The 7,552-nt window shown below is 38.9% G+C and overlaps 1 protein-coding gene across 7 annotated transcripts in view; it reads left to right on the top strand.

Annotated features, from left to right (window-relative positions):
- The window catches only part of HIPK3 (homeodomain interacting protein kinase 3), a 134,237-nt gene that overhangs the window by 86,706 nt on the left and 39,979 nt on the right, over nt 1-7,552 (top strand). Inside the window, exon 1 of one of the 7 annotated variants that reach the window (XM_050955024.1) lies at nt 2,544-2,594. The exons of the other annotated variants lie outside the window; for them this stretch is intronic. The gene's annotated coding sequence lies outside the window, so the exon portion shown is untranslated. Of the gene's footprint in view, nt 1-2,543; nt 2,595-7,552 lie in introns of those variants that run through there. 7 annotated transcript variants of the gene reach the window in all.

The following is a 7,552-nucleotide window of genomic DNA, read 5'->3' as shown; positions in this document are numbered from 1 at the left end:
GAGTCTGAAGTCCCTTGTGTCAAAAATACTGACTGGTGCTTGCAGAGGATGAACTTCATTCTGCTGGAGCTCCCATGATCAACTCTTTCTAATTTTTTTGCTGCCTCTAATCTGCCTTTTATTCTTCATCCTCTAATCCACCCAGGGAAAGAGCCCTGTCTTTGGAGTAATTTGAGTGTCTCTAGTGACCATTAGCCAGCCTCTAGTGGCTGCTCTTTGACAAGCTGTATGTTCTTGTTGCAATTGTAAATACAGCCCAAAACAGGCTTCCAATCAGAAATCTTTGCGGGTGGTTTTGGTTCTGAAATCAAATCGGATGTATTTACACAAGTTCCTTTGATTCAGCAGGGAAAGATGTGCACAGCTCACAAAAAAAGTATAAACCCCCAACAACAATGGCAATTTGCAGAGTTAGGAGGGGACTTAAAAAAGCAACTAGTCAGAAATACAAAATCAAACAAACAAGATGATATTTAAGTTAATTAGAAGGAGGAGGCAATTAAGGAATAAAAGGAGCTGTAATGGGCCAGTGGCCCTTCACTAAGTATCAGGGCCTAATTGGCCCGTGATGACCTTGTGGGGAGTACCTGGGAGCAATGAGGTGCTCCAACTGGCTATCCTTTAGCCAATTAGAAATGGAACAGCTGAGCTAGGAGGAGATTGGGTGAACAGTATAAAGAGGAAGTTGCCCAGGGGAGGGGGAAATTCTCTCTAGAGAAGCCCTGCAGCTCTTGCAGGCTGGAGAACCCCACAGGAGGTGGAGTAGGTTTCTGTGGGGACAAGCCCTGAATAATGGCTTAGGGCTCTTACTGTCACATCTAAGAGAACTGTCAGAATCCCTGGGAAAGGGAGACTGTGGGGAGCTCCTGAGGCTTATGGTTTGAATTTGGCTCTTGGGAAGAGAGTAGAAAGATGAAGAGTGTGCTGGCAAAGAGAGAGAGACACTGGAGAGGGAGCAAGTAACTAAGACCTTCTCCAAGGAAGAATAGCAGAACAAGAGACTGAACTCTATCATGGATGGGGACAGAGCAACTGAGTATGGAAAGCAAGAAGTGCTCCTAGCAATTTATTGGCAGTAGTGAGAAGAAGAAGACGACGACTTTAGTGAGGAGGAAACTGAATTCTGGGATTATTTCTTTGTTATTAATAAATAAAGGCACCCCCTAAACAAGGGATTGATGAAGGTAAAGTCTGACTTGGGACCGATTTATATAATCAGGAGGGGAAACTGAGGTATGGCTGAGGGCGCGGACTTATGATAGGAGCAATCGAAGAGGATAAGGACAATGTAAATAAGTTAAATAACTTTTTGCATGTCTTAACCAGAGTACAGTAGGAGGTACAGAGCTAGACTTTGCAAAGATCAGGCATTATCACAGGTCAAAATGTTCAAAGAGTAAATACTGGAACACATGATCAGTAATTTCAAATTGCAGAAAATCATCAGGAGTGGGTGGTATTCATATAAGAATTTGGAAGGTGCTTAAGAATGAAGTGGGAATAGAATAGCTGAGTTACCAATAAAATATAAGGTATCATGAAAATTCACTACTAAATTGGAAGGTAGTTGGTGTTGTATTTGAGTTTTCCTCATAAGTGTCATACTCTAGGTGTTGCTTATAGGTGTCTTCATCCTTTCATTTTAGGCAAAAAATGCCCTCCTCCGCTCTTCCACCTCCACATCATACCATTTTGATAGAGGGCAGCCAGGATCTTTATAGTGAAGATGTACTGTTTCTTCTTTCCAGCATTTGGGGAGAGAAAAGGAAAGAGTGAATAGGAAGCTCACAATTTTCTATACATCTAGCAATGGCCAATATCAAGGATGGGTGTCAGGATATAGCACTCTAGTAAGAAGCCTAATATTCCCCTGTGTCCAAGAGCTTATATTGAAGAACAGAGTGCAGAGAGGTAACTAACTAACTCTGCTTTGCACAGGAGTATGTATCTTTGTTACTGAATTTTACCTTCTGTAGGTGGATGGTAATTTCTTGGTCCTAAGGTATAGATGTGTTAGGAAGTATTTGCTTAGCAGGTTTTCACTGATCTGAAAGGTAGTGATTATATTCAGCTGATTAAAATACTTGGAATTCTAAGTATTCTAAGGCATGGGGAAACAATAACATAGAGTGGACAAAAGAGACTGTCTCTGGCAGTGAAAGGTGCCTTAAGTGTTAATCAGAATCTGTCCCTTAATCTGTACTCAATTATTTATTGAAGTGAAAAAAAAACCACTATGACCCAACTGTTCATGACTCAGGCAGAATTTTTTATAACATTAGTAATTCCTCTAGACTTATTACTTGTGTATACAGTTCAGTTTTAGTATGTGCATTAACTTGTAAGTGTATATGTAGATATATACGCACATTTATATACATATAAACATAAAATTTTGAAGTCCAAATTCAGATTATGATCTTCATGACCTCTAGTTAATGATAATTTGTCTTGTTTGTCTCAGGAGTACTAAAGGCATGGTCCCTATTATGTGTCTTCTCTCCCCTCTTTTGCATGAATCATTCTTCTTTGAACTAATGGTGCTAGGACAGCTGGCACCTTTTATCTCCTAATCAAATTTCCACAAATAATTGGTAAGTGCAGGATTTTGCTCTTCATAGGAATTTTTTTATATCACATGTAGTTTACAGTTTGAAAAATGAAACTATGGAACTCTTTAAACCATTTTAGAGCACTTTATTTTTGTCATTTTAAAGAGCAAAGCCAGTTTTAGATCAAACTGATTTTTTAAATGGATAATAATGAAAATTGTGTGCCTCAGAGTATAATTGTGTTAACAGACATTTGTTCCTTTCAAAAGTACTGGAGCTATTTAAAATCAACACAGAGAAAATAGCTCAATTAAAAATATTTTTTCTACCACCATTTTTGTCTTCCTAGCAACATACTGAGCATGTGACAGTCAAGTCATTTTAGGAGACAGTTTTTAGGCAGACATGGAGGGAGCTGATGTTTTAAAATTTATTTATTTTAGTGAGACAGACTTTAAAGTATTGTGGCATAACAGCTGACTATGTTCATCTTCCTGGCCTTCAGCTGTTTGGAGATTTGTTTTTGCTTTGGTACCCTACTAGCCTGTCAGGCAGCCCATTTTGGGAACCTGTTTATTTCCTATTCTTCTAGTAACAGATGCTGACAAGCGAAGGATTTTAGATTCCTCTTTTCTGTTTGGTTATGCCCACTCTGTGGTTTATTAGCATTTTTATATATAGTATAAAAGTAGTTTGTACCTGTTGGAAAAACTCACAGATTGGTACATTTGGGACCTTAGTGTGAGCTCCCTTTCTCTGCTGTACCTCAGCACCTCTCCTCTCTCTTCCTGTACTTATCCTCAGAGGAAGGGCCTACAGACTGACTGACTGGTGGCTATTTTAGTGAAGATACTATGAAAGATTAAATAAATCATATTTTAATATAGTTTCAACAGATGCATTTGTTAAATTCACTATGTTCATAAGCTCTGTAGTCATTATGACAGTTCAAATTTGTAACCTGATATAATACAAAAATATTTTAATAGAGATAAACAGCAATACATGGGGTGTTGTCCATCCACCATTTGGGGATGTAGACATTTCTATCACTATTTCTAGTCTTGTGGCATGTAGGTATTTTTAATTTATTACTCAGCTGTCAAAACCACCAATGTTTATTGCAATGTCATAACCTAATGTATTACAGAAAAAAATTCCATATGTTGCATCTCTAGACATTCAGCATAGTCAAATCTTTGAAAGCAGTAGAAGACAGCCTTTGAGAAATAATCCAGTAGGCCAATATGCAGAAGCTTATCCTACAGGATAAGCCAGTGCTGAAAGTGTGCATAGGGTTTGCGGCGAAAATTAAAAGCATTGAGATGAATGGAGGTAGTTAACTATTCTTTTGTAGCAAGTACTCTCAGCCAGGAGGATAAACAGTAAGGGGCCAGGCAGAGGAACACATCCTGAAGATGAATGCATTGCTCTGCATATTGTCAACAGGAGGGCTTTGGTTTCCTTGACCACAGGATGCTATTCTGGGAAGAGATGGGATTCATTTGACCAAGAAGAGGAAGAGCATCTTTGGACACTGACTTGCCAATTTACTGAGGAGGGCTTTAAACTAGGTTCCAGGGAGGCAAGTGACAAAAACTCACGGGAAGGTATAACAAAAAGGCAACCTTGAGAGAGTGGTGTGGGAGGGGTGGAGTGGGGGATGGAAAATTACAGTAGGGTCATAGAAGCAGCAAGAAGGAAATCAATGGGGAAATCTTCTCAGCATCTGAGATGTCTGTTTACAAATGCAAGAAGTAGGGGGATGAAAAGAAAAAAACTGGAAGTACTGGAATGTAAGCTAAATTGTCTTAACTGGCATCAGTGAGACTTGATGAGTAAATCTAATGATGTAGAGGGGGTCATAGTTTGTTCAGGAAGGACAGGCAGGGAAAAAGGGAAGAGGTGTTGCATTGTCTATCAAGAATATATACAGTTGTTCTGAGGTCCAGAAGGAGGTGGAAGGCAGAGCAGTTGAAAGTCTTTGGGTGACAATAAAACGGGAAAAGGCAGGGTTGGCGTCGTGGGAGGGTCTGTTAGATCACTAAATCATCAGGAGACGTGAGACATTTTTAGAATAAATAATATACAAAACAAAAGACTTGGTAGTAATGGGGGAATTTTAACCACCCAGACATTTGTTGGAAAAGTGTCATGACAAAAGACATTTGCAATAAATTCTTGCAATGTATTGGGGACAACTTTTTCTTTTAGAGTGTGGAGGAATTACCCAGCGAGACAACCATTTTAGACTTGATTCTGACTGACAGGAAGGAATTGGCTGTGAATCTGAAGGTTGAAGACAATTTGCGTGAAAGTGATCTTGAAATGATAGATTATGTGTTCTAAGGAAAGGAAGGAGTAAGAATAGCAGAATAAGGTCAATGGAATTCAAAAAAGCACTACAGCAAATTCAGAGAACTGTAGGTAAGGTTGCGTGGGGATGAAAATCTAAGGATAAAGGAGTTCAGGAGAGCTGAATAACAAATTATCCCAATGGAAAGAAGAGGTAGGAAGACTAATAAGAGTCCAATATGGCTGCATAAGGAGCTCTTCTATTACCTGAAAATCAAAAAGAATGCGTACAAAAGAATAGCACAAGCTTGTAGGAACAATATCCGAAAGGCCTAGGCACACCTAGCAGGGAGTGTAAAAGGTAATCTGAAGAGGTGCTTTAAATACATTAGGAGCAAAGGAAAGAGAAAGGAGTGTGCTGGTCACTACTTAATGGGGAAGAAGAGCTAACAATGGATGATACCGAGGAGACTGAGGTGTTTAATACTTGTTTTGCTTTGGTCTTCACGAAGAGGTTAATTGTGACTGGTTAAAAAAAAATTAATACTCACAGCAAGGGGGAAGGGACACAAACCATAATAAGGAAAGAACAGGTTAAAGTATATTTAGATAAGTTATAGTTCCTTATTGACTCTGCCAGTTTGAATATATCTAAGTAATTTTGAAGCACTTCTGGAAGATGGGAGAGGTCCCAGAGGACTAGAGTAGGGCAAATATAGTATCTATCTTTAAGAAGGGGAACAAAAAGGACGTGGAGAACTATAGACAATTCAACCTAACTTGAATCCCTGGGAAAATACTGGAACAAATTATTAAACTATCAATTTGTAAGTACCTAGAGGATAAGAGGGTGATAAGTAATAGCAAAAATGGACTTGTCAAGAATAAATTATACCAAACCAATCTAATTTCTATCTTTGATGAAGTTACTGGCCTAGTGGATATGGGAGAAGTTGTAGATGCGATATATCTTGATTTCAGTAAAGCTTTTCACTCCCACGTGATATTCTTTTAATCAAACTAGGGAAATGTGATCTAAATTAAATTACTGTAAGATGGATGCATAATTGGTTGAAAGACTATACTAAAAAAATAGTTATCAATCGCTGTCAAACTGGTAGAATGTATCTAGCGGATGCAGATGGGTGTTTCCTGGGTCTGGTAGTATTCAGTATTTTCATTAAAAACTTGGAGTGGAAATTTGCAGATGACACCCAGGTAGGAATGGTTGCAAGCACTTTGGAGGATAGGAGTAGAGTTCAAAATGACTTTGACAAATTGAAGAATTAATCTGAAATCAACAAGGTGAAATTCAATAAAGACAAATGCAAAGAGCTACATTTAGGAAGGAAAAATCAAATGCACAGCTACAAAATAGGGATAACCGGTTAGGTGGTAGTACTGGTGAAATGGATCTGGGGCTTATAATGGATCATAAATGGCAAAAAAGGCTAACATCATCCTGGGGTGTATTAACAGGAGTGACATATGTAAGCGCAGGAGGTAATTGTCCTGTTATACTGCACTCTGGTGAGACATCACCTGGAGTACTGTGTCCAGTTCTAGGTGCCAAACTTTAAGAGAGAAATCAACAACTTGGAGTCCAAAGGAGAGTAACAAAAATGGTAAAAGATTTAGAAAACCTCATTCTGTAATTATGTAGCCACAGAGGCCCTCTTAGGAGTATAGTTCCATTGTTCAAGAGTGGGACTGAATTTGGGGAATCTTTCCAGGGAATGTGTACCCCATAGAATTGGAAGGCTTTAAGCAAATGCGCAGCAGGGATTTAGCGCCTGAGCTGGTGGATTCAGCTCTATGCAGAATCTGCTATGCATTTCCACTTGCCCCTCATGGAATGAATGGGTACACAAAAAGGGCAGAGGCTATCCATGCCCTGACTCTTGAATGTAAAGACAAGCTAGTGACTGTGTAACCACAGAATAACCTGAGGGGAAACATTCTTTTCCTTTCTGTTTTCAGAGGGAATCCTTAGCACACAGGCTGCCACTCAAGGTGTGCAATTGTAACCCACACATCTTCTGGATGTCGTATTTTCTCCCATCTAGTGGCACACAGACCACTTAGAGAGAGTTTAATGAGTCTACTCTACAGTCTTAGCTAACAGCCAGTTGGCTTTTAGCTCACGTGGTACAGGCTCATGCACTAAGTAGGTCCCCAGTTCGATCCTAGCCGCCAGCTACCAGGGTTACACAATGACATCAGGATTTGGGCCTCAGACAGTCCAAATCTCTGTTGTGAAAGGCTGGCTCTCAGTAGATTCAGCAAGGTAACAGAGTGTCAATTTCCATTTATTAGGTTTTCTGTGTAACAGTAAGTGCTAGATTTTTTTTTTTTTTAAATGAAAACTTAACTTCTGCAGAAAGTCCACTCTCAGGAAACTTTCATGTCTTTCAAGTTCTGATAGAATGACTTTTGATGTATTTGCCTTTCTTTCTCCTCAGAATAGACCAGGGTTTAAAGAAACAGAGCCACTTTGTCTATTGTGCAAATATGACAACTTTTATAATTGTTTACTTGATGGATGCTAATGGCTTATTTAAATTCCTCAGTGTTGACCATAGAAATAGCTGTTAAACGTATTTAACATATTTAAAGTGTTTTTACTTATTTGATATGTATTTTATTTCAGACAATACATATGTTGTTACACATGAAGAACTACTAATACAATGTTGGCTCGGGTG

Source organism: Gopherus flavomarginatus, chromosome 5 (assembly GCF_025201925.1).
Source record: "Gopherus flavomarginatus isolate rGopFla2 chromosome 5, rGopFla2.mat.asm, whole genome shotgun sequence".
Taxonomy (NCBI): Eukaryota; Metazoa; Chordata; order Testudines; family Testudinidae; genus Gopherus; species Gopherus flavomarginatus.
The sequence above is the reverse complement of the archived record's forward strand: the minus strand, read 5'-3'. Positions and strand labels throughout refer to the sequence as shown.